Raw genomic sequence first — 26,500 nt, 5'->3', positions numbered from 1 at the left:
ATTCCATGACTACATAATATCTTTAATCTCTTACTGAAGGACTTGTGCAAGGGTTTATGTGAGCCAGTATGTATGTTCTGCTGCCTAAATTTTCAATTTCCATGTGTTAATGTGCTTGGATTTCTTCCTAGTGTAACTTTAGCTCTGGATGCTCTTGTTTCATAGGGCTTAGTTTTAGGATAATGAGAGCTCCTCTCTGTCCCCCTGCTCCCTGCTTTAGAGATGAGCGCTAGCGTACTCATCTTTTGTTTAAACTTAGTTGTGTGTCTTGAAGTGGCTTCTTTTGGAATGTGGCTGTCTGGCTAGATCAAATGATTTTCCTTCGTGTTCATATCCTCTGTTTAGGCAAGGAGTTAAAAGTCTGTAGTCTGTTGTTTACGTAGTCAAATAAGAAGGGGCACTGTGGGATTCGGGATTGGTGCTTTTATGAAAAGCATGGTTTTGATTTACCTTGGCTGGGTTTTTCACTCTTTCAGCTTTCTTTTTTACCATGATAGCCATTTAGGAATATTTAATAAGAACTCTTTGAATGGAATCAAACTCCAACCTTGTCAAAGGAACAAATTATCCTTTCAAAGCTTTCACAAAACACCTAAGTGCAGTCTTCCAGTTCTCTGACTCTCAGCTCTGCTATTGTACAGAATTTTGGATGTTTTGAAAGCTTTCAGAAACCTGAAGCACTCAAATTTATTTAGCCTATACTACACACTGAAATTTAACAATGTCAAACTCAAAAGAAGCTTTTCTTCCTAGTATTTGTTGTTATTCAGATGGAAAGAATACCAAATAAGATCTGCAAACCTTGTAAGTAAAGAGCCCAAAATGTATTTTCCATGCTGCCCTAGGAAAAATAATTGCAGAAATATGTAAGAAGTATTTCTATTTCCATAGTGCATCAGAGCACTCATCTTCTTTTTGTTTCTTTGCCCTGAGCACTGATCAAGCTTTACTGAAATTATTTCTTCCTCTCTGAATATTGGTTAGATAATTTTGATTGTTGTAAAGTTTAGGATTTTTTTTTTTTTTTGCATAGTCTGTTGTACATTTTTGGTTATTCATTAATAGCAACTTCTGCCAGTCCTGAAACTAAATACTACTTTGATCTCTACTACATTTTTCCATTGTCCATGGATAACTTTTCTGGATTGCCGTACCAAAATGGCCTTTTCACACTCTATACTGCATGAGATAGTAAGCCAGGGTGCAGTTGTAAGGAATAAGTGCATGGAGAATGTTATATGATGTAACTTCTCAGTTGTTCTAAGTAGCATAGCCATGCTGCACTTGTCACTATTTTAATGTCGTTTTTGTGTATTATCTTTGATTCTAATATGTAAACTAGTTTGTAAGCAATCATGGAACTTGCCTGAAAAATTTTTTTAGCTAGCTGGATAACTCCTGCAAACAAAAGCCCATTGCTTTTATCTCTTGTACTGTAACTTCAAGAGCAGTCTTTTGTACTTGGACTCTTCTTTTGAAAGTGAAGCTATGTTTGAATTTTGAAAATGATGAGCCACTAACAGCTGGGAAATCTGTGGAGGCTGTGAATATGTGGACAAAACATTTAAGACTAATCTTTCCCAGCTGAACAGATGAATCTGAAAGAATGTTAATGTTGCGTAAGGAAAATGTACTGACTTAGGAGGTGGGAGATGCAGACAATCTTAATTTTACCTTTTTATGCACGTATGAGGACACAGACTCTGCTTATGAGACTGCTTACTGTTCCCCACTCCCTCTTTCAACAGGATGGATGGCTGTGCACTGGGGAGGAATCAAGACTCCACAGTGAAGTAAAACATTGTCTGTATACTCCTGCTTCATTTGCTGCAAAAGTTGAAAGGAAGAGTGAATGGTGCAAGACAAGGAAAAAAAAAAAGTTGCATATGTGGTTAACGCAGCTAAATATTTCCTTTGGAAACAGCATTTTCTTCTTGCTTCTGACCAGTGTTTCCACATGGTCTGGAGTGTCATTCTAACATGCTGAAGAACAGTGTTTTTTTTGCTGTTCTAGTACATCTCTGTTGCATCCTGCTGTAAAGCATGTAGGCTTGAAGTGGCTCGTGTTACTTCACTGCCTCCTAGACAAGGAAGAACTGTTACAAAGGGTAGTGTGTAGTAGAAGTAATAGGCTGTTTTCCCCATTCTTTCTAAACTTGGTGATACTGACTCATGCAGCCAGTTCTCATAGTAGTCTTATCTACTCTGTCTGATGCTATCCAACTTCTGGTCCCAGTTCCAGGACCCAGGCTTGTCCTCCTTAAGCTTCTTATCTTGGTCTCCACTTTCTGCCAACACATCACATGTGTGCATATGTGCAGCCCTTACTTGAGATCTCCATCCTTTAGTCTGCCTCTTACCAGGCCTGTAGGTTTAGTGTTTGTTGTTGTTGTTTTGTTGTTGTGTGTCCCCACCCTGGCTCCTAATCCTGGTTGTCTTTGAAATTCTTCATCCAATATCCATGATCACTTCAGCTTCTCTGTCTGGCTAGTTTCCTGACTCTACATCCCATTCTTCTTTTCCTCCCCTCACCTGCGTATTCCCAGTCAGTTTCTGGTATGACTTCTTTACTCGAGCTAAAAAAATAAGTCCTTTGAGAGTGTTAAATGCCCAGATTTCTAAAGAATTCTAATACCATGTAGAGACTGTGTTACGTTTCAGATTGATAATTGTTGTAGCTTTCCAACCTCCCTCCCTGTTATGCCAGTCACTTTTTCCTTACCTCATTTCCACAGGAGCTGTTTTTGAGTTTGAAGAAGAATACAAACTTTGGAGTGATTTTATTTTAAAGGATTTTTTTCTTTTAAAATAACTAACCTAGCCAGGTGTATGTGGCTTGAAAGGTCATACTGGAATAATCTCAGTAAGAAGCGTGGTTCTGAGGCCCTACTTGCAAGCCCTTACTCAGATGAGGTCTTCTAATAAGCTTTGTCAAACTTGAAAGTGTGCACTCAAGGAAGATTTGCTATGTGTGTGTACGGAATTTAATAATATCATTAAAAGTAAATCCATAGAATCATAGAATAGTTTGGGTTGGAAGGGGCCTTTTAAAAGTCATCTAGTCCAACCCTCCTGCATTGAGCAGGGACATCTTCAACTAGATCGGGTTGCTCAGAGCCCCGTCCAAGCTGATCTTGAAGTCCATAAATTGTTCTGAAAGGTAGGGATATGTCAGCCTAGGGAAAGGTTTCTTCTAGTTCTTTCAAAGTGGAAAAATAGCTGAAAGTAAGTCCTTACAAAAGCTCTTGGTCTGGTCACGTTGCTACTGAGCGCTGTGGCTGTGTTGGGCACTTTTTCTGTACAGAGCTGCTGCGCCAGTTCTGTTCTGGTGAGAGCAGGCTTGTTCTTGCCAGCTGAGAAGTGCTCCCACCTTGCCAAGTAATGGGCATGGGGCGCATCACAAGTTCTCTATGATGCAGGGCACTTGGCTGGGTCAGAAGCTTTTTTCCCCTTTAATTTTACTACACATGTGCTAGATGTGGTTTAATTTCAAGGATAAGACTTTAAAAAGTAGTTAATACTCCTGAAATTTAGAGGGACTTGGGTTCCTGAGTTACGTTTTGTTAATGTAAATGGTCAAGTGTTTTTAAGGCAGTGTTTAGAAAGGAGAAATAAAATTGCTTTTTGCTTCCGTCATTTCTCTATGAGGCATCAAATGTCCAAAAGAATTTTTGTACAAATCTATTTTAAAATGTCTTCACCTATTGCTTATGTAACTTTTTTTCTTTGAAAACCAGTGTGACAGTTCTCAAGTCCCTATGGCTTCATTAGCCTAGGATTTAAGATTGTGGTTGCTCTCATGTAAAAAAAGAAATCCATTTTTAACAATATGTTTGAAAAGTCTTTCTTAGATCAGGCAGTTTCTACTTATGGTTGTGACAATCTCTGTGGGTTTATTTGCAGCTCTTTGAAACTTCCATGCCCTGTGTTTTGTCTTGCCGTTTTGCTGATGCTGCTGTTCTCATAGCAGGGTTTGAAACATAGCATGTGTGTTTGTCTCGGCTATCTCATTTAACCCTACGATGCTGGATCATAAACTGAACGGGGATGTGCACTGGACTCTGCTGCTTCCAACAGTTCCTGTGTGCTTTCCCATTTATGTGGTAAATAAAGCGTATGTCCTACAGATAAGATTTAGTTTGTGCTGTCCCCTTTCATATACTGAATGCTGAGAGCAAGTTAGGGATCCTGTGAGAGGAAAAGTGTGGTATGATCATAGCAGAATGCACATACATGCAAGTTGAGTTTAGTGTGCACAGGAAGTCAACCAGATGTTGTAGAGGAATGTATTTTAATACAGACAGACCTCTGTAGCATCATCTTTTTCAGACTTTGCCCAGCGTTCTCCTTTACTCCTGTCTCTCAGTTGCCTAGGTGTCTTCACTTTTCCCCTGACCTGTCTAATCCAAGTTGCAGTCTTCAGCAACCTACAGTTTAGACAGATGGGCTTGGATTTTTCAGATTTCCATACAAGGCATTTCTTCTAACTTTGAATGACCCAAGTGTTCTGTCACATCTCAAGTCTCTGCTCTGAAATGTCTAGATATTAAAGTTTCTTCTCAGAGAGGTTAGAAGAGGTTCTCTATTTTGTTCAAATAGACAAAGGGTTATATAGGAGTTTTGTGGACAGCATGAACACTCTTTGTCTTGTAGATGTGGTGCAATTCTTCTAGTATAATTTAAAAAATTAGCTTGAGATAGGCAAGAAGAATTTCAGTCTGAAGGATTCAAGTTGGCAGAATTACAATGGAAATTAGTCTTTAAATCGTAGTTGTTAAGTAACCTTTAGTTTCCTAGCAGCTATCGGAATTGCTACCAGCTCTGTCTACAATTACTATATTGAAGAGAGTCATATTTCTTGGATGCAGCTTGTTTTGCTTTCGTGTGCTTCTGAGCTTAGACCACCTACCTTGAAGTATTTTGAAATTAATTTCAGGGCATAGGGGACGTTTATAATTATAGAAATATGTAATGGAAATGGAATTGACCTGACTTTTTGATGAGGTGATCTGATTCAGGAGGATCAGATTCAGTTTACATTTTATGTGGCCATGGGTTAGTTCTTTATTGTGCTGTACAAAACTTAAGAGATGAATGAGGAGCTGTAAGAAGCTTATAATTGGTGTTCATGTAACTTATACCATCAGGTCAACTGGCCTGTATTGACAGGCCAAGCGCCACAGGTGTGATGTGGTGCATCTTCCATGCCTTGACACGAGCTCAGTATCCAAACACTGAGGCCATCCACCTGACTACTTCTGTTGAAGAAGTAGTAAATTGAGGAGAGTAGGGGAGGAAGGTAACCTAAAGCAAATACCTGTAATGTTGTCTGTTATTAGACAGGTTACAAAGAATAGTTTAAGCCTGTAAGAGACACAGTTTTCTTTCTGGAAATATTCTGTCTACAGTTGACTGTAGCACCATTTGTGGTCTGAATGTGGAGGTTTGGTGCCTGTATCTCTACTTAAAGAGTATATAAGATTGAATAGAACTGCATTGCTTCTGTTGTATTTTACACATGCTTTTTAATTCTGGAGAAAGTTTATGTTGTTTTATGCTGGGGGTGTAGTTTGTGGGGAGTGTTTTAATTCTCATGCGTACATACGCATGCACATGTATGTTTATATTACCAACAAAAATGACAGAGTTCTCATGTGTTAGGTAATGACAGTATTGTTTTTATGTAGTTAAAGTTACTGTCAGAAGTGGTTTTTTCCATTGGTGCATGAAGAGGCTTCTAGAATGGATGCTTCTCAGTGAATTGATATTTTACTGTTAAAAGTTTCTGAATAAACTAGTAAGTTTCTGCTGAACTAAGTAGCCATTTCGGTCATGACTAATTAATTCAAGCTATCACAAATAACATAAGTACTGACTGCTAAGTTTCAGAAGTCCCACAATTTGGAGTCTCATGAGCTTGTGTTTGTTTCATCTTTCCCTTTCCCAAGGGTAGTGGTGGGGGAAACAGTCTTGATGACTGTTTTTTAAAGAAATTATTAAATTGTTTGATTATTTAATTGTTAAAATTATTTAACTGTCCAACAAAAGTCATCCTCAACTTACCTTTTCTTAGAACATAGCTTAGATATGCTAAAACCCAAACCAACTAAACTGTATTAATATTCTCCTAGGAGGCTGGAGTAAGAAAGGAGAAAAACTACTTCCAAAGTGTTCGTCTTATTTCTTAATTTATCACTGAAATGCAAGCAGATTCTGTGGTAAATAGTGCTGATGTACAAATTTGAATTTCATAGTATATGATGTATTTTAGATTGCTTAGGTAGCATTAAAAAAAAAAATCTTAAATTTGTTCAAGTAGCTGGATGTTTCGTTTATTTAATTTAATTGTGTGATGCCAGTATGTGGCTCTGTGACAGAAGATCATGGAAAGTTTAGTTTAAGATGAAGAAAGTCAGGCTGAACTGTTTTTGAAAGCTTTGAGTACTTTTGTTTGTTGAAAATTTAAGGCTCAACAGAAGATTTATTAGCTTCATTTCATGCTTTCTAACTATTAGTTGTGATCATTAAATGAGAGATCACTTATTCTTCCCAGTGAAAATTAAAGTATAATAAGTATTAGCATTTAAATTGAAATTGCTAATTTCCTCTTCCATATGTCCTTAGGGCTCAATCCTGCCGGATGCTGAGCCCTCTAGTTGTGATCCAGGAAAGATCTGGGGTTAAGTTGGGGTTTATTCAGACATTTAAATGTCACTTGCTGAGGCGGGGCCACAATATTCACCATCTCTGGAGTGAAGATGGAGGCTGTTCCAACAAAGGTCTCACTGGGTGCTGTTCGGCTCTGGGGTACTGTGGGTGACTTGTGGGCAGTGGCTATAGTCTGCACTTCTGAGTAGACAAATAAAGCCTTGTTCCAGATTTTATAAGATAAAGCAAGTTACCTCTTTATTCTTTTTCTGCATGCAGTTATTTTAGGAGAAGCATACTATGTGGGTATAAAGGAATAATGCAGGTCAAAGCAGTATTTCCCATCAGAGTAATAAGCAGGCAGACCCATTATTTTGCATTTTCTATTTTTATTGTCTTCATGGTCAAAGGAACACAGGGTGGTTTTTTTCTCTTTAAAAATTGAAGTTAGTATTTCTGAGTTGTAGAGAGCATGTCTTTAATGTGATGATTGAGTTTTCATAAGTATCCCTGATGCGCTATCCCTGATGGCTATTTATGCAACTGTTGTGTTCAGGTATGAAAAAGTAGGACTTGTCCTTCAAACCTCCTGTGTCTGTGTGAGTCAGCCCTTTTTGTGCGTCTGTTCAACATACTTCTTGGCTACAAAATGTCTGTCTTGGTGCTCTCCATAGAGATGGAGCCTCACAGTTCAAACTTCTTTAATCCTAGGATTAACACGGGATCTCTTTCCTCTCTAGCTTTCTCCCCTAGCCTTCTGCGGTCGCTGCAGTGCAGTCTTCCACTTTGCAGGCATGGTTCTTCATGGTGGCGTTGGCAGGAACCTCTGATAATTCAAGAGCATACAACAAGCCTTGGAAATCTTCCTACGTTGATTTCTCTTTACTGCAGGTAGCACAAGGGAGACACAGAACAATATCCTTTTTTCTAACTGTCTGCATCTGTCTTTGGTCCCCTCTTGCAGAAACGAACATTGTTGCTTTTTCTTCTTAAAGAGTTCAACAGTTCTTTTTTCTTCTGATTTCATGACTAGAATTGGGTTTTCTGGTGCTGGACGCTTTCTTCCCATACTTCCTGTTCATCCAAAGCCCACCTGATCAGGGCTTGCTGTTTTTTTTGTTGGGGGGGGTGAGGATGGGGGCGTGTGTACTTTTCTGAGGGTAGGGGAGGAAAAGGATTTTACTATGTATCAGGGCTATTGTCAGTCTCTTGTGGATGTAGTATGTGGAGACTCTTTCAGGGCTATAGGAGTTTTCTCTGAAATTAGATTGAATTTGTCATTTGTACATGGCTATTTACCAGACTGTCATGAAGGTTCAAAGTTTAATTTATAATACAGCAAAAATTAAATTTATGTTAATACTTAAACTAAACCTCTATGTTATAATTGTGGAGGTAACTTTTAAAAAGCATGACCTCATTGGCATCATCTATGCCTTTGAAAAATGCATCAGCTGTGGTCTTTATCATTACTGCTTTCATATGTGACAGAAACTCTAGCAACAAAGATTCAGCCTTCCGCGTCTCACAAACCTGTTTGTTTCCAGTATGCTTTAGAGATTTTTCAAAATACATTTTTCTTTGTGATTTGTACCTAATTTAATTGCTTTTAATCATGTTTTATAACTTTGCTCTGTAGTGCAATGGGACTGTTGTTATTCTTAAAAGAACTATATGATTAAGTACTTTACTTGGTTGGTGGCGTTGAATGGTTTCTAGTTTTAACATAATAGCTAATCTGTTGTCAGTCTCACGCCAAGACACAAAATTTTGAATTGATAGCACATTATTAATGGAAAACTTTCATGCATCTGGGAAGCTATAACATATATTAAGCAAAACTCTATTGGCTCTTTGGAAATGCATTGATAAATCATATTCAATTATGACGCTTAGAGAACCAGAATTAAAAAGCAGTAGACCATAAAGTATGAATGTATGTGTTCTATGCTATTGATTATCTTTCATAAATAGTAAGTAGCAGAAACCTTTGTTTTCCACAATGCTTTTTTTACTCCTGCCCCACAAAGGTAGCTACATTTTTATTCAGAGTAGAATAGTAGTTTTCAGTGGTAATTTAGAGGCTCTGTAGCTGAGACTTATTTTGGGTACATTATCGATAATGATATATAGACATTGGTGTAATTTTACTTTTCCTTGGAACTGCTTACAGGCCCAGAACTTGGACAGAAGAGGATTTATCCTCTGTTGTGATTCCCATAGTCTAATAATTTCCTTTTTATAACAAAAGCAGGCTTTGTCCTGATATTTTATTAGTCTGAAATGTTTTAAGATTAGGCTTCCCTCTTCATGGATAATAAGATTATTTCTCTGCTGCTTTGTTCCAGACTCCATAGATCCTGCTGTTTTGGGTGATAAAAGTGTTTCCATAATTTTAAGAACTTACTAGGACATACATGACTTATGTATTTTTCATTGTTGCATGTATTGGTCCTTTTAAACAACTTGGGAGATGACTTGTGGCAGCAGAAGTTCTGGGATTAGCTCAGAGTTTGATCTTTTGAGAGCTCAGCACAAGAAGCAAGTTGCACAGTTAGGGCCTAGATTAGCAGTAGGAAACGCAAGCTGTTACAGTGGACAAGAACTGTTTTATAAAAAATAAAAACAAATCAACCTCCTCACACTTATCAAGTAGATAAAAGGAACACAAAATACTTTCTCTTTCTGAGGACATGGAAGAGAGCCTGTGAGTGAATTCTTTCCTCTTCTGATTTTTCCCTTGTTTCTATGGGATGGATGTATTGCTGGTTGAAGAGGGCTGTGTTGATGAGCAAGCTGTTTTTAACTGTCTCTTTTTAGCACTTCGCTGGGAAATTGTTTTCATATTCCCAAGCTTATTCCTTTGGAAATTGTAATTTATATAGCTGTGGCTGAGTTAGGACAGCTTGGGTGTGTGGGAGGGATGCCGTAGGCTCTACAGAACATAGGGTGACATCTGTGTTAAGTCTGGACCAAGTCTTTAGAAGTAGAAATAAAATGGCATTGCTATTTAATTGACCCATCGATGTAATGGTCTACCTCCACAACTCAACTGAAACTTCCCTTATTAAAACCTCGGGTCAATTATCATTTATACAGTTATTTCGAGCAAGTTTCTACAAAGCTGTCCTTGTCAGTAGTTACTAAAAAGTTACACCCGTAGTAATTAAACTTGCAAGCAGTGATCATAGTGGCAAAGTCCAGACCTTGGAAGACATGGGTGGTTGGCTCCGGGCAAGCAGCAAACTGACATCAAATTCATGTCACCAGGTCTCTCCCCCTGCATCTGCCTCAGTTCCCTACAGTACCTGTATTGTTTTCACAGACTTAGCTTTGCTAGAAATGGCAGGAGAACCCTGAGGCTATTCCCTGCATTCCTCCTTCTTACTCTTTTCACATTTCTATTTGATACACCTTGTTTCCGGATGAGATGCCTCTAAAAAATTAGGTGTCTCTTTTGCCTTCCACAGGCTATTTTACTTGCTGACACAGGGAAAAGGCAGGAAGACATGACAAGCTGGAAGACAGCAATACAGGGCTTGCCTAAGATTTATGAAGTACATGTTGTGATAAGCATAATTATTTACAGCAAAGTAGCAGTGGGTTTAATTAGAATCGCTAAGACAGCACAGTTATCTTGATATTTCAGAAAAATACCATTTTAGACAAAACCAGTAACTTTAATCTTTATTTCTGGTAGAAAGAAACACTGTTCTCCATGCTCCTGAAAATAGAGAAAGGAGCCATTTAGCATAGCAAGCTGGTCTTCTGACCAATCCAAAGACATCTGTATTGCCTTGAATAATGGTATTAACCAGTACAGGAATTAATATATTCTGTGCTGTTTGTCAAAATGGTGAACCGAGAGTCTTTTGGGTAATGGTTTTAAAGAGGGCAGATTTAGACTAGATATAAGGAAGAAATTTTTCACAATGAGAGTGGTGAGACACTGGCCCGGGTTGCCCAGGGAGGTGGTAGATGCCCCATCCCTGGAAACATTCAAGGACAGGTTGGATGAGGCTCTGAGTAACCTGATCTAGTTGAAGATGTCCCTGCTCATTGCAGGAGGGTTAGACTAGATGACCTTTAGAGGTCCCTTCCCACACAAACTATTCTATGATTCTATGGTAAACAGATGCAAATATACAGACAATATGTAGGACAAGCTGTGCCACCATGGTCTCTCCATGGGCTGCAGGGGAATATCTGCTTTGGCACCTGGAGCACCTTCCCTTCCTCCTTCTCTGACCTGGGTGTCTGCAGGGCTGTTCCTTTCGCATTTTCTCACTCTTCTCTCTCAGCTGCTGTGCAGTGCTTTTTATGCTTTCTTAAATATGTTACCACAGAGGTGCCACCAGTGTCACTGATCGGCTCAGCTTTGGCCAGTGTGGGTCTGTTGGAGCCAGCTTAAGTGTCTGTGTCCAGCACAGGGCAACCCCATGTCCTTTCTCAGAGACCATCCCAGCAGCACCTCCTGCTACCAAAACCTTGACACTTGCACCCAGTACAGCTTGAAAGCTAGATGGATGAAGTCTCCTTTTGGCCACATTGAGACTCAAGTTTGTTAAAAGCAGTGTTAACTTTAGCTTACAAAATGAGCCTCTGCTGTAATGATTGATATCTGCTGTATACCGTGCTGTTAGGCTAATTTGAAAGACAGCCTGGAGTTTAACCTCAGTTATTTAACTTTGCCCATACCAGAAAGCCCCTTGGGTCCATGGTGTGAATATATCAGTCATTCTGCTTCTATCCAGCATGTAATGTTGTCTGCAATATATTTGTCATTTAAAAAAAAAAAAAAAATCATGTTAAGAAAAGTTTTCATCTCTTCTTTCTCACTGCAAAGCAGCCGAAATTTGCAAGTGTCTATCTTTGTATTAAAACTTACCATAATTGCAGGCAGTGTAAAAATGGGTACGCCTCTGGCTCAAAACTGTGCAACTTACTTTTTTGCATTTTACATGTAGTTTTTTGGAAATATTTTTAAAACGGGGATATTGGGTCTTTTGTTTTACATTATCTGTCCTGGAAAGTATTTTGCTGCTGCATAAGTTTGACATGAAAGATGATCTAAATATTTGTGATTTGCACCCTCGAAAGAATTACTCCTGAATGTGAGTAATGGTACTATTTTCTCAAGCCATATCTGTCCTTGCAAGAAACATATGCTATTCTAAAAAATTTAAATATTTCACTTCTGCAGTAATTCATAAGATTTTCTTGAGAGTTTTAGCTGTTATTAAAGACAAAGTCTGTGCCATTATAAGTAGCATGATCTTTCAGCTCCTCAAAGATGACATAAATGCAGAATGTAATAGTAATTTGTTAGTGTGCATGACGAGCAACTATCATTTTTGGTATAGTTCACTGCTGTGAATTTTAGTAGTCTCTATTGCGTTTTATTTTACAGTGCCAGCTGCAAATCAGGTGAGCATTTAAAAAAATGTGCCTAGATTTCACATGGCATTGCAGCAGTGGTGGTTAATATTTATCTAAACAAAAACTTCTATAATACTAAAACCAAAATTTTAGGCTAATTAAGATAGCAATTTCTACATTAACGAAAACATCTCCTCCTCCATAAAGAACAAATATAAATAAAACTGAGAATGTTAAGTACTGTATTTAATGGGTAAGGAAAATGTCATACTGTGCGACTGCTTACCAGAAATTTTATTTCCTGGCGTTATTCCTGCCCCAATATGTAATATGTGTGTGTCATTTTCCAGAGGCTTCAGAGCTGGTACTTTAGCTAATAATTTCTGGATTTTGGCATCACAGCCAGAATAATAATTTAGAAGTTCATGAGTGTGCTTCTAAAATGTCCCTCTACTCCCTCTTTCTCCATGGGAGGTCCCTAGGAAGCATGTGGTTTCCTATCTATTATTGTAACTTTTCGATGTCCAGGATTAGTAGGAGAGGGATCTTGAGATGGCTTTACAGAGCCTGTGGCTTTTTCTGGTGCAAGAAGAGAACCTGATTGTGGGAGACAAGAGACCAGTGTATTTGCAGTGGAGGTAGGACCGGTTAATATATAGATATCAGTGTGCCAAAAACCATCCTGACCTGGAAAGCAAGTTGTCCTCTGAAGTACCTCAGGTACCATCAAGACTGCTGAAAGAGAATTTTTTTCCAGGTCCAGCTCCCAGGACTCAGGGTGGTGCTACTGCTTCTGTTTTTCTTTTGTGACAATGTATCTTGTGCTTCTTTCTGCAGAGTGGCATACTTTTACCAGGAGTCACTCCTTTTCCCTGAGTTACTAGTATTCTGTGTGTCATGTATTCAGTCTGGTAAACTTGCTTCAAAGATACTCAAAAGTGTTAAGTCTAAGAAGATTTGTAGGGTAGGTATTTTGTCTCCCCTTGCTGTAGATATTTTATCCTTGCAGCAGGCCAGGTGCACAAACCAGTCAATTAAAATACTTGCTACGAGGCAACTGGAGTGAGTGTTTTAATCAGATTTAGGTGAGCTAACTCTTGCCCTTATGAGACTATCATGGGTACTTAAAAGACTTTATTTGGCATGAGGCTGCTTTATCAGATTCATGCCAGCATGCTGTGATCTACAAAGATATGTTTTTGAAAGGCTTCTGAAAAATGTCTTCTCCATTTGAACCCGTCTCTTTTGTTGCTGCAATGTTCTTACTGTGTTTTCTGGTCATTGACCCCATAAATGCTTGTCCTGGTTTCCCATACTTGATAGCTAAAGCAAGGAGGTGTCGTTAGGCCATACTGTTTAAATTGGAATTTGCTATGGGTTTGTTCGGACAAGTTTGCTTAAATAAAGCACTGAAATTATTTAGTTCAACAATTCTGCTTGGTCTCATTTCTTCCTTCTTAGTTGTCACTTGCCTTTGGGTTTAACAAAGAAATTAAACTACCCAAGAGCCAGCCATGTCTGAGATTCATTTATTAACATTTCATTTAAGCCTACCATCAAAGTTAATGGATTTATGTCTTTTTTGTACTTCATGGTTTGGAGACCTGAGACCTAAAAACTGGTTGGTATCACGGAATCACAGAAACTATCAGGTTGGAAGGAACCTCTGGTGACCGTCTAGTCCAACCCACCTGCTCAAAGCAGAGTCAGGTGGAGCAGATTGCCCAGAACCATGTCCAGTCAGGTTTTGAAAAGCTCCAAGGATGGAGACTCCACAATCTCTCTGGGCGGTGCTACTGCTTGTGTTTTTCTTTTGTGACAATATATCTTGTGCTTTTTTCTGCAGAGTGGCATACTTTTATGATGATCAAGTGTTTCATCATCTTACAGTTAAAGAACAAAAGTGAAAAAGATTTAGTGACAAAAGAGTAAGAATGAATATTCTTCTCAGTGTTTGAAATCAAGTATTTCTGTTTAATTGTTTCAATATATTCATGGTTGGAGCCGGAACGTCGAATTTGGCAGGTGCTTGTCCTGGGCTCAGAGTGGTGCCTTTAGCTGCCCCTGTGGAAGTCCACTAAACTGTAAGTTTCTGAAAATTTTCATTTGCGAAACCTCCAAAGAACTACTTACCAGGTTACAGCTGAAAGTTGGAGACTTCATTGCCATAGGAAGTATTTGTTCCAGTTTACTTCTTTAAGGTACCAGTTATACACCAGAATATGCTACCACATGTGGAAATGGTGGAGATTGAGGAAACCATGCAAGTACACACCAGCAAGCTTTAAGTCTAAATAGTATTTACCAAACTTTTGAAAGCGAATGATATTAGAATGCTTCATTAAAGACCTATTCAGAATATGCATTTGATTTAAATACGGTGTATAGAGTTAAGTAATCTTTAGTGAAGTGCTTTGAGCAATAAAACAGTTAACAAGGATGATTTTTTTAATTGCTGTTGTTTGAGGGATATTCATTTGAAATGAAGGAAGCAATTAACTTGAAATTACTGTTTCATGTGCTGTGTAGACCCAAACAGAGTTTTAGTTGCATTTACTTTGCATTTCTTTCCTGACGTCAGCTTGCAGCTTCTCTTTTGAAAAAATTAAGCTGATGCATTTTTGCCATTTCTTGATTCTTCCACTTATCAAGGAAAAACACTAAATGTTGCGAATGACATTTGGTCAATCACAGCATTTAGAAGCACTTATCCAACACTGTTGCTACTTGTTATACCTGTGCTCTGGAAAACACGTGTAAACTGCTGGTGGGGAAGTGCATGATTAAAAATTTGTCTGTTTGCCTGTAGGTTTGCTTTAATTAAACCAAACTCTTAGGGAAGGGCATATAGGGCTGGGGGGCAGGAAAGTTGTAGAAATATCTGAAGGCTGAAAGTCAGACATGAACATTCTCAGAAGTGTCAGAATTAAAGTTGCACAGGCAACCTGGGCTCAGATCTCTGTGGGTTTTTTCCTGTCCTAGCCAGTAACTGGGGCTCCTGGTATGCTCCTGTCAACAACCCTAAATAGTTGGGGTTTTTTTAAGTTGTTTTGGTTTTGTTTGGTTGGGTTTTTTTTTTTTTTAGTCCAGGGTAACTCTAGTCTGGTCTAGTCCTGCGGACTCAGCACCCACTAGCAGTTGGAGTGCATTAAATAAGCATTTGGAGTGCATCCTTCTGTGGATTTTCTGAATGACATCCATGTGGTGCTCTCCAAGGCTGCCACAGTATATGCACAAAACTGCAGTAACTCAGGATGATGAAGATTAATTTGAAAGCCCTCTCCCGATCTAGAATAAAATGCTTATGTAATTACACCAAATTTCAGAAATATCAGAGCGATTTTTGTCAGCCCCTCTTGTTACAGCCCTCTGGTTAAACTCTTCCAGGTCATTGAGCTAATCCAGAATTTTACAGTAGTTTTACGGATTGGCATTGCCTTTTGCAGAAATAAGGAGAGGTGTTTCTATGTGTGGCTAAAGGTACTTTCTTCTTACAGGATTACCTTTTTTCAATCATGTTCCTTTTCAATCTGTTAATGACTGATTTATTGTCCCTAATTCTTTTGATCCTGCCATGCTATTTCTAATGCTATTCTGTGTTATTGTAGCAATCAAAGCTTTTTTTAACAAATTGAGGAATGGCATCAGTATGAATTCGCTGCGATTTGTATATTGCATAAACACAGGTGTTTGCTGTAGGTTGTGATGCTGCTATTACTCTTATTCCTCCAGTCTTTGCAGGTGTTTGCGAAGGACGTATGCAGGTGCAGTGACTATTGCTACTGTTCAGTGGGGTGAAGATTTTGAGGAATGTCACCAGATCCTGAATATGTTCACCTTTGTCATTGCCAAATGAGTGTATGCTTGCATTGTCGTAGCTGTCAGATCAATACGGTTTAAAAGTCCTGCTTCTCAGGTACAGTCTTGTGAGAGAGAGACTACTTTGAGCACAGTCTTACTATTGGTGAAGGTAGATAGAAGAACTTTACCTGTAACAATGTACTTATCAGTGGACAGTGTTTTATGAGCATAGCCCAGGGTGTCTTAAGTGCTTGCAACGGATTTGGATGCAAAGTCGCTATTTTAAATATTTTACTTTGTTTGTATAAATGCTGATGGTATTCAGCAAGGTTTGCTACACACAAAGGAAATATTTGTATACCTTAATTCACCTGGAGGATTCTTAATGTCTCTCGATATTAAAATAATTTCTCTCTGTAACCATTCTTTCTCTTGTCCTGGACCAGCTCTGTCTCTGTCCTGTTTTGTTTCTTTTCCTTGCCTGCCATACTTCTCTCTAGAATGGCTTCTTTCTAGGTTTCTCACTACCTATGTACTTTGAGAAAGTTATGTATGAATCAAGTCCTTATTTTCCCTGTTTTCCTCTATCTCCAGAGGTTTGAAGCGCACCTGTCCCTGTTTGGCAAACAAGGATAGGTTAGAGAAGTTTGGAGTGAAACTGCCTGACAGAATTGAGTCTGCATCATGTGGAAGTTGAAAGAAGTGCTTGTCCTAGATTGTCTGACTTGAAGAAGATTTGGCACCCCATACGATGCAGAAAGAGTCCAGGTTTTCATAATTCAGTACTCACAGCTGCTTATTGTTCCTATAGTGCTGAGTGCTTTATAGACAGGCTGATAACTATTATTATTATTGTGCTGCCCCACCATTATGCAATGCATGTGTAAACCATTTTAGGAAGGAAGGTTGGTGGTGATAATGGCACCAGGTAGAGCATTACTTGGTGTTTGAGCTGCTCAGTCAGCCTTGCTGAAAAGGCAAAATTATGAGTTGAACAACAGATGACTGAACTAGCGCGCAGGCTTGGTTTCCGCATTCTGAAAAAGGCAACGGTAATGCAAAAAGAGGTCCAGAGATATGATAGGCAGGTAGCACCGTCTTCCTTGAGACCAATGGTAATCTGACATGTATTGAAATAGGTATTTGTTTGCAGTGGAGCATGACAGCACAGGGCAGCAGGCGAGAATTCATTCCAGTGCAGGTTTGAGCTGAAGAGCAAGGGACTTTTTCTTTACCAAAAAAAAAAAAAAAAAAAAAGAGGCTAGTCCTTTGTAGCTGCAGTTCAACAAAGCACATGAGACGTGTATCAAAGTCAGTAGGGCTGCTCACATGCATACTTGAAGTTAAGCATACTTTAGTGTGTTTAGGATTCTTTCACACTGCCAGAGCAGAGTGAACAAGTCTTTGTACGTTTGAGGATCAGAGCTATAAAAAACAGGGGAACAGAGGACAATTTTTTAAGACTGAAGCAGAGAAGGTTGAACCCCATGGAACTTTCTGTATCCTCAAGTCTTAAGACCTGTGTTGTTACAGATGGTCATGACATATAATCAGCTTAATACATTTGCAGTGCTCTAGTGTGCAAGTGTGAAGAGTACTGAGGACAAAACATCTGCTGAGAGCCCAGTTCAGAAATCATTCCTGTACAAGCTATGAACCTAATAACTTCCAGCCTAAAGGTTTTGATGGCCATTTTATGATTATTAGTTCCAGTGCCAGCAACGACACTTAGTGTACAGAGATCTTCCAGTCCTCTGTCTCCACCGATTTAGAGGAAGGCTTAAATGCAGCTGTGAAGTAAAGAGAGATAAGTGGCCTTCAGTCAAAGTATCAGAGCATACAAAATGCCTCGCCTCATGATCTGAGCTTGAATGTTCAGCAAAATTTGTAAAAATATATTATGAATGGTGCTTGAGTTTTTCTTAAAGTATGCGCAAATAACAGTCACAGAGTTAAAGGCATAGTGCTATCACAGCGAGTTGAGCAGTTAATGATGAAAATCCAGTAAGAAAAAAAAAAGGTGGCTCTTCAGTGTAAATATGCAAAAGCCATGAGGACTAATAGAGAATTGTGATGTGTGAAAGGCTTCCTGGCAGGCTGCACTGTTGGAAGAAAAATGAATGTTATAGTAGTGACCCCTGACACAGAATCCCCATACCTTGTCTGGCCTGGTTAGTTCCTCTGATGGGGACAGACAACTTGGATGTTGATTGTTCTGGATTACTTGTTTCTCCTTTGTCATGTCACAGTATTGTGGGGTTTGGTTGGGTTTGTAATCAGTTTGGTTTGTTTTTTTTTTAACCTTGCTGTTGTAATTCAGTCTGATGGCAGCCTTGACACTGCTGTGGCTAATGCAGTGATGAACCCTGCTAGGTCACTGCATGAATTGATGGTAATACCACTGAATTGAAGGTATTAAGAATAAATAATTCAAGACACAGAGTAGGCTGCCCACCTACTTTCAGCCCAGTGGTTTGCCTTTCAAGGATAACCCGATTTATCTTTCCTTCAGGTTCGTTGACATTCCTGAAATCTGAATGAATATCTTAATCCCCATCTGAAATAATAATTCCCCAAGTATCTGCATGGATAAGGTATCCTGTGTTTTTCTTTTAACCATCAGTAATTGCATCAGAGGTTTATTTGGGGTAATTTACCTTTCTGTCACTGTCACATATTGTGACACACATATTGTGTCTGTCATCTTTCCTTGAGAATTGTTTTTGACCTGTACTTGCCGTTGAGGTCAAGCACGTGGATCTGAAGTTGCTTGAATCGATCTCCCCTTAAAAGGAGGCATTGAACTAGCAATACCATCTATAATGGTAAATTTTATGACAATTTTTTTACCAAGACTTCAATAAAAATGATGTGCTGGGTCCTTCAGTATTCTTGGGTGGTACACAGATAGGAGCAGATTCAACTCCCTTTTCCTTTTGTGATGTGCAGTTTCCATTTCTACATACATAGTGCTATTTTTCTTTTGTCTTCATGTTCTGTATTGCCATACTGATTAAAAACTGAGGCAAAGCTGGTGTGAAGAAAAACAGTGCTGCCAAGTGGAGAAGAAGGATGTTCTGTCTTCAGCCTAGCATTCAAGGCAAGAATGAGTAAAACATTAAAAACACATTATTTCTTCATGAAGGAGCTTGTCTCTTCTATCCATAAATTGCAGCTAGTTGTCTGTAGCAATGAAATGTCTGTAGTACTTCACAGATAAGCATCTTTCAAGAATGAAATTAAGATGGCAAGGTACCAGTCTAGAGTGTGTGAATGAGCCAAGAGAAGCTGAAAAACTGACTGGTGGTTGATGGCTTCCTTCTTGTCAGAAGAGCAGTGTTGTATTCCAGAGAGAACAGCATCATTTTTCAGATGTTGGGGACAGACAAGTATGGAATTTTACTCTGCAAAGAGTATAAGCAATGATGTGAGACTTTTTGCAGGATGCAGGGAAGGGGACTGGTAATTCCCTGTCTCAATACATAAGGACCATTTAAAATAATTTACAAACAAAAAAAAGTATCCAGAAGATAGCTCCATGAGACTGTTATTCATAGATACCATTCTTTTTTGTCAGATATCTATTCTTTGAGAAGAAGCTGTACATGGTCCAGTACTGCACTGTGCATTGAGATAACAGTACTGATGCTATAACATTTTGAAGCATGTATTTTGAAATGTCATTAGAACATATTTTGAAATAGTTGCCTATTCTGTAGGGTACAGATTTTTGAATGGCATGTTTCCTTTTAGTGCTGTATTTTCCCTTGGTCACCTAAGAAGTGAGAGCTTTACTCTTCTGAGGGCATTCCCTTGTGTTTTGAAATGAAACCTTCTGTATTTTCTGCTGTTTCAGTAGCATTTTCAGCACATGATTTCATTTGATTATTGATTGGCTATAGAGCATCATGGTTCACCTCCTTCTATGCTCTATAAATTTGTTTTTGCATGCCTTTTAAGAATACAGTGTTTTTCTTGTCTGAACTTTATTTTGTGCAATGGCAAGAATATTTTGGCATAGATTCATGATTCAGTTTATTCTTTTGATTTGAGCAGGGAAGCAGCTCTGTCCTTACACAAGTAGCAGACTCGTGGAGTTGCAGCATTACTAGCAACTTTCATCTGACTGCCATCTTCAACAAAATCATCACCTCTTGCTATGCTTATGTGTCTAATATAAGCCAAGCCAGATGACTTAAATGGCGAACAAGGCTGCCAGCTGTTCTAGGGAATAATCCTAGTGTGACTGTAGGCAGAGGAGCTTGTCAGTATGACTGTTATGAAGACAGAAGAAAAAAACCTATGATGCATATCTGTACTTTTGAATATGTCTTGGATCCTCACATCTACCACTGTCACCCTTACAGCAGCTGCTTCCCATGACAAAGGACTGATTCTGTGCAGAATCCCCCAAGTTTCTACACGCAGTCTACTTCTGCTTCTGGGAAGGTAACGTGGGAGGGGACAGAAGTAATAAAAAACAAACATGAGATGGCATCAAATCCAGGGAAATTGGTCTATTAATTTCTGAAAATCTTTTGCATAGATTTGTGAAGAGAGCTGGACTCAATAAAATATGCACTTTGCTTCAGCAGCTCTCTTGCTACCAGCAATGGAGAAGGCAGAGCCTTGAGAACCTCCTCTGTGAATAGCTGAGAACTGACTATATTTGAATCTTTTTTTTTTAAATAAATTCCAGCCTTTACTAATATTTTAATAAAAGCTATTTCTTGATGGTCATATTACTCTTGCTACTTTAATAATAATAATTACAACTCCAATATACTCTGCTTAGAGGATTAAGCACCATCACTCCTATAGCTAAATATTACTTACTTTTGCAGTCAGTGACATGCCCAAATTGTTTGCAGGTCAGTGTGTGTTCTGCTCCTCCCTGAACTCCTCCTGCCAACTTCACTGGAATGGTAGAGTGTCTAGTACTCTGTCCCAAGAGTGAGATAGGGTATGAGCTACCTTGGTGTCTTGATATACATCCACTATTAAACAGCCCAGTCAGGAGTAGCCTCGCTTCAATGTGTGGTCAGTCTGAATTAACAACCTTTGGGAAGGACTTCCTTCTGTGGCCAGGCTATTGCAGGAATGAATGCTCGGAGTCAAAATTTCAGCTATCCTTTGCCTGCAGGGTAAATCTGACCTGCTAAAGGCAATTCTCTGCTGAAATTGAACAGATAATCTGGTGCAGAGAGACTGCTGCCAGTTAGCAGAACCATCGAAAAACCTGGGTGTCCATTTTGCAGTTGTAGAAAAACTTAGTTTTTTGTTCTTGTTATGCATTCTAAAAATAGGGGGCAAAGCAGACCTGAGTGAAGAGATGTTATTTTCTTGATGATATACTATTTCATATGTGGCTTTGCTGGTTAGTCTCTTGTCACCCATTGCCCAAGCAGTATAAGATTCATTTTCTCTGACAGAACACAGGAAAATAACTTTTCCTTTGCAGGGAGGTGTACAGATTCTATTTAAGTTTTAGCAATTGTAGCAAAAAATCTTTTGCAAACAACTTTTCCAGTTTCCAGTAAGTAAAAGGCAATAATTTTTTTTTCTTACATGTAAAAAGAAAAAAAAAAACATATATATATATATATGTTTGATGATAAAACTAGAGGGATGGAAAGAGCAAAGACAGACATTAAAAAAAAGTCAGCAGCATATTCATGTATTAAATCCAATACTTGTCTAAGAATGGAGAGAATAACATTTCTGTGGTTGCATTGCAACTCAAGCTGATCTTCCCTGCAAATCTGAACGACAGATATTTTAAATTATTCCTTTTCAAATGATGCGGTATCCTCAGGGAGCTAGATGAGACCTCTCATCAGTGTTGTAGAAATTGTTGGTCTAATTGCCCAGTAAACCTTGCCTTTTCACTGATCTTTCTTTTGTCTTGAAGTTGTGTTGAGCTTGATCACTGGCAGGGAAATGTAGCTCCATCTCAAGAATCCACCCACTTTTGTCTGCCTGCACTACTGCAAGATGGCAGATGAATTTTTTCTTCCTGGAGAGCTAGCAAGTCAGAGGGAAAATAATTTTATGACTTAATGTGCATTGTGGCTTTTACCATATGTGGCTGTACCTTCCCATTTAGCATATTCTCCGTTTGCTAAGCTTAGGAGCAGCATCTTCAAGGAGGTGAGAAAGGGGGGAAGGAAAAGAGGAGTGTGACTGTTTGCTGCTTAGCTGCTGGCCAGGAATCCCTCCCTAAAATCACCATACTTCCAAGTATGGGGCAGAGAATACTGCTGATTCTTCGAGGGAAATTTTCTAGTGAATCATCACATGTATGTTCAAGAATGTTCAAGGGCTTCTGTATCTAAGCATAGCCTTCTATTTGGGCCAAAGTGGTAAATATAAAAACTGTGTTGACAAAAACCAGGTGCAGACTGATGTCTTACACTGTTCGATGACTCCTAGATAGCCCACAGCCAGGGTCAAGAATGAAAAAAGGGAAACCAGAAACTTTTAGTAGTCCCTCCCTTTAAATATTTCCTCACCTGTTCCTTTTCAGCCTTGTGTCCTTCATCCAAATCGAAAACCATTTTGATTGTAGTAAAGAACGTTATGTTAGACATATATGCTAGAACTGTTTGGATGGCATAATGAGATCCAGCAAGAGCTGTCCTTTCTCTGGGAGTTTGTTCTTCCTCCCTGCAGTTTTCATTGTCCAGCTCTCTGAAGACGGATCCGGTTCTCTTGCAACCCATCTTTGCTCTGCTCCGCTGAGGTATGCGCAGAGGATGGCAAAAAGGAGAGTCAGTGTCAGGAAGCCAGATCTCTGAGAAATAGATCTCACCATCTCCTGCATCAGTAGCTGGGCTCTAACAGAAACGGATCAGCAGGAAACCTAAGCTGGTGCTGGGGTAGGTAACAGTATTATTTCTCCTTGACAGTATGTGCTTTCTGGAAGGAGTGGTAATGAGTTAGCTCATGCTGAACTCATACACCTAAGACACAGTAGAGAAAACCCGCATTAACTCTTGCATGGTCCTCTTTCATTTTTAGGTCAAATGGAGGTTTAAAATACCACTTTTCTGGAAGTTAAAAATGAAGCATACCTCAGAATAGCCTTGAAATAAAGCCATTGGCAAAATAGGCTGGTTTAGGAGCTGCTGGTAATCCTATTACTTAATAAGAGGATCATTTAAATGTATTTTCTTGGGGATATTTAAGATCCTTAATGGTTGTCATGAATGAGGAATGTAGGAATACTTTTTGGCCGATTATATTTTGAATTATTTGAGGTAAGCAGGGTCTTTAAATTTAGTGAGAATTACTGGAAGAATCTGAGCGTGGAAAGCAGTATTTTTTTCCCCAGTTCATGCAGAATGTAATTAAACTACCTTTCGCAACTGCAGAGTTGTCATGCTGAGGGTACACACAGTTTATGTATTTCCTTTCTGGCCCACAATGAAGAGGGAACATCTGGTTTGGAAGGTGCTTTATTCATGGATATACCTGTGACAGTGAAGTCCTGGTACTTAGTTTTTCAGTGCAATAGAAATAAAGTGCACATGATGTATCAACAGTGTCTGAATATAACTGAATATAACTGGTGGCTGGTTTCCATAGAGCCGTCTTGTGTAGGGTATCTCTTGAACAGGCAGCCCTGTATTCCATTAGATGAAACTTTCTGTGCATAAATGAAAAATGGAAGAATGAATGCTCTCTTTTGGAGATGAAACATGACAGCAATCTGGTGAACTAAAGCTCTTGTCTTTAATGAGTTAGTATCTCTTTCCTTCTATCAGCCTTCTTTAGTCCTGTTTTGCATTGTTTCCACTCTTCGTAGTGAACCATATTGTCATTTAGGGCAACGAATTATTTTTTTTGAAGAAGTCATATGTGTAATCCTATTATCTATCAGCCATTTAACTAGCGAAGTATTTAAAACAATGAGGTTGATATAAGGGACTGAAAATGTTTACAAGACTTAAGTGTATGTAGTATTTAATTATTCTTTCATTGTTGGTAAATAATGTAACCCTTCACAGCTAGACCTCCTGCATTTTGGCATTAGGCATTATTATTGCTGTATTTCCATCTTGTGATACGTTATTCCAGCAGGAGTAGCAAAAAGTGCCTGTATGTAAATAACAAATTCATTTTCCCCCAGCTGGTGCTCTGATAGAGATTTTTTTAATGGGGACAAGAGTTTGCAGATTCAGATTCTGAACATTTTCCGTAAATCTAAACTTTCTTTCCTTCCTCTTATAAAACACCTCTAGTCATACATAGGGCACAGAGCAGTTCTTTGCCTGAATGAGTACCCAGAGACCACACCACCACCCCGAGGCAAACCGTGATCTGAGTTGCTGTGACTGATCACTGCTAGTGCAAATGTGCATTCCCAAAAGGCATTAAAGATCGTGTTTAAAAATGAGACAAAACAAAGGGGACTGTCACTTTTAAGTTTATATTCCCTATATCATAAGATCTGATGGGAAAGGTAAGGGAAAGGAAGGATGTATACAAGTGAAACACGGCTCTTCTTTGCTCTGGGGTACTATCATGAGCCTTTTGTATCAATCCACAAATCCTATTTCCAGTCATGCTGCCATCTCCGCCCTCCCTCAAATTGTACCAGGCTTTCCCGTATTTTCCAACTGTCTTTTTACTCTACCTGGCAAATAAAAACCCACGGGAAGGGGAGAGTTGCCTGCAGCAGCAAGGCAAAATTATTTGAGCTGTTATATGGCTTTAATAGAAGTGGAGAAGTGGTTGGGTTATTTTGTTACCTTCTTTTTGTTGTAGGGAATTGTATAATTTTCAAAATATTTAAACTGAACTGTTGACAGATTAGTTTCCTGTTTGGCATGACTAAATTGTTCATTATAACAAAATCTATTACCTGTGTTTTGACATTCTTTTGGTAAGGATTTACTTGCTGTACTTTGCTTAAGTGCTGCATAAAAATAAATTGACTCTTTTTTTTCCCTTTTAATGATATCGCTGCTCTTTGTAATAAAGGTAATGTTGCAGCATTGTTTTTTTTAACCTCCAAAATACAGCTAGGTGGTTTCATTACTGTGTGTGCGGCCGGTTTGCCCTCTGTTTCCTCCAGTTACAAAGGAGTTCCTTCCTCTGCTTGCTACTCTGTGGCCCAGCAGGCATAGGAAATGTTTTGTGGTTTTTGTCTAGGAGGTAGAGAAGTTACTTAACTGGATTTGAGTTCCTTCCAGGGTATATGCTGCATGGCAAGTGTGGCAACACACATGCATTTTTAAGGGGTGGCAGAGAAAACCTCTGTTTTCTCAAGTTTGTAGTGTAAGTTTAGATACATGGGGAAGCTCCAGACGTACAGAGGAAGGACTGTACTGTTCAGTAAAAAACTTTTAAAGTTGGTAAAAAAAATACTTTGGCACATATGTTCATTTTGTCTCTCATATTCATTTCCTAGTAAACATTAAAAAAACCCCACTTCTTTAAATCTGTACAAATTGTTAGTACAAAATTTGTAGTTTGCTGTATCTAAGAGAGTATAGATTTTTTGGGGGTAAAATAAATGCTTCAATTTTGAATTAAGCTTTAGATTTGCACAGTGTCCCCAGCTTGCTAGCATGTTTTATCTACAATGGGAGAATCGGAAGCTGTAAAATTTAGTCTGCTCATGTTCACTCCAGAGTTCTTTCCAGAGAAAGATTGGATGATGGAGCATAATTTTGGAGCTTGCTTTTATACAGTATGGCTTTCCTGAGGGTGTGGGATTTTTTTTCCTTGCTAGTTTTCTTCCATGTTTTGTGTCAATTATAAACAGGCATTTCAGTGGTTTCTCTTTAGAGGATATTCTGGGAGATCAAATAATTTCCCTGTTTGAGGAGATTGTTTGGAAGGACAGGGGAGAGAGATGGCTTTTGAAAAGGATGCACTATTATGAAAGTAGCTTATTTCTCCCGCTCAGTTCTGGATATTCTACTTGGCTATCTGTCCACATCTACTGTACTCAAATCTTTAACAAAGAGAGTTTCTAGTCCTTTGTCTTTGGAAAGCTTTCCTAGAAATCCCAGAGAGAAAATAGATATGTAGACATAGTACAGAAATGAGAAAAGTAGTTGCTGGAAAAATGGAATAGCACAGTTCATTAGTTATTAATATGGAGCATGGCTGGAGTAGTGGGAATTACAGTGGAGGTTTGTTTTTGCTGATAGCTGGAATCAATACAAGAAATGAAGGGAAGAGAGAGAGCCATGGGAATGTTTCCTTTGTGCTAGGCATGAAGGGGTGGGCAATGGGGAAGGCTCAAGAGCTCTGGGAAAAAACCAATCAAGTTTCTTTTTCCATGTGTATTTCACGAGAGATCTCATGAGTATTGAACTTTGGGAAGAAAATCCAAACCTTTAAAAATTGAAAAGACACTGGTGAGGGGAAAAACTGAAGGGGTTGAGGCTCATCTTTTCACCAATTTCTTGAAATTCTGTAGTTCTTTTTCCTCTTCCAGTCTCTGTCTGAAGAACTTGACAGATGAGAGTAGTCTTCAAGAAAAATACAGCATTCTGAAATAGCACAGTTGTATTGAAAATAATATGTTTTTCACACTACAAATAAAAAACGGTGTTTATATGAGTAGCATGGACTAAGATGAAGCAACTGAAACTACTTGTACATGTACACTAAACAGAATGAGTTTTAGCAGATTTGTCAGACTTATTTCACAGAA

General features: G+C 38.8%; 1 protein-coding gene across 2 annotated transcripts in view; it reads left to right on the top strand.

The window, feature by feature from the left end:
• The window catches only part of TNKS (tankyrase), a gene marked incomplete at both ends in the record, with an annotated part of 135,473 nt that overhangs the window by 36,948 nt on the left and 72,025 nt on the right, over positions 1 to 26,500 (top strand). The window lies entirely within an intron of this gene.

The sequence above is a fragment of the Phaethon aethereus genome (genome assembly GCF_964289735.1).
Source record: "Phaethon aethereus genome assembly, chromosome: 4".
NCBI lineage: Eukaryota > Metazoa > Chordata > Aves > Phaethontiformes > Phaethontidae > Phaethon > Phaethon aethereus.
This window is presented reverse-complemented; position numbering and strand designations above follow the sequence as displayed.